Genomic DNA, 1790 nt, shown 5'->3' on the forward strand with positions numbered 1-1790 from the left:
TTAAAGAAATCAAGGAAATGACAAACAAAAAAATGGAAGAAAGCAATAAACCCTAAAAGAAAGTCAAGAAAACCAATAAAAAACAATCAAACATGTAAGAAGAATTGCTAAACAGTATTATTAATTAAAAAAATCCAGAGCCAGATATCGGGGTGAAAACTGAGAGATCAGAGAAGCAGAAAGAATCCAGCCATATTCTTACCACTAGGAATTCCTCAGCCAAAGAGAGAGCTGCTTCTTGTATACCCATGCCTATATCCTTTTTGTGCCCAACCATCTCACTTCCTCTCTCCACCCAGTCATATAACTTCCTCTTTCTGCTCAGCTCTATCACTTCTTGTCTGTCTGTCTGTACATGCCAGCAGACAACTATGGTTAACTAGTGCTAGGATTAAAGGTGTGTGCCAACATGCCCAGCTCTGTTCCCAGTGTGGCCTTGACCTCACAGAAATGCAGGTGAATCTCTGCCTCCTGAATGCTGGGATTAAAGGCATGTGCTACCATTACCTGACTTCTATGTTTAATATATTGACTTGCTTTTTCCTCTGATCTCCAGATAAGCTTTATTGGGGTACAGAAATGAAATATCACCACACAAGCAGGTGAAGAAAACAGACAATAAAGAAGACACAAACTGAGGGAATGCTGGAAATGGAAAATCTGAGTACATGACAGAAACTACAAATGGAAGCATGACCAGCAGAACAAAAGAGATGGAAGAAAGAATCCCTGCTATTGAAGATACAATAGAAGAGATAGATTTGTAAGTCAAAGAAAACTTTAAAGCCAACAAAGACATAAAATAAAACTAAACATAAAGAATAAAGAAAAAATATTAAGAGCTTCACAGGAAAAAGGCCAAGTAACATATAAAGGCAGAACCATCAGAATAACACCCAAGTTCTCAATAGAGATTCAGAAAGTCAGAAGGTCCTGGACACACAGAAAGCCTACAAACTCATGGAAACTGAATAATGCTAAACTGAATCACCACTGGGTCAAGGAAGAAATAAAGAAAGAAATTAAAAATGTCCTAACATTCAATGAAACTGAATGTACAACATACCCAAACTTATGGGACACTATGAAAGCAGTACTAAGAGGAAATTCTATAGCTCTAAATGTCTACACAAAGAAGACTGAAAAAACTCACACTAGCAACTTAAGAGCACACCTGAAAGCTCTGGAACAAAAAGAAGCAAACTCATCTAGGAGGAGTAGACACTAAGAAATTATCAAACTTGGGACTGAAATCAATAAATTAAAAACAAAGAGAATAGTACAAAGAATCAATGAAACCAAAAGTTGGTTCTTTGAGAAAATCAAGAAGATAGACAAGCCCTTATCCAAACTAATGAAAAGGCAGAGAGAGAGAATATACAACTTAACAAAGTCAAAAATGAAAAGGGGATATAACAACTGACAATGAGGAAATCCAGAGAATCACCAAGTCATACTTTGAAAACCTGTACTCAACAAAATTGGAAAATCTAAAAGAAACGGACAATTTTCTGAATAGGTAAGATTAAATCAAGACAAGATAAACAATTTAAATACACCTATAACTCCTATGAAAATAGAAGCAAAGTTAAAAGTCTCCCAATCAAAAAAGCCCAGGGTGAGATGGTTTCAGTGCAGAATTCTACCAGAATTTCAAAGAAGAGCTAAAACTACTAGTCCTCAAATTGTTCCACACAATAGATACAGAAGGAACATTGCCAAACTCTTTCTATGAGACTACAGTTACCCTGATAGCCAAAGCACACAAAGAGGCAACACAGATAATTACA

This window comes from Peromyscus leucopus, chromosome 1, assembly GCF_004664715.2.
Source record: "Peromyscus leucopus breed LL Stock chromosome 1, UCI_PerLeu_2.1, whole genome shotgun sequence".
Lineage (NCBI taxonomy): Eukaryota > Metazoa > Chordata > Mammalia > Rodentia > Cricetidae > Peromyscus > Peromyscus leucopus.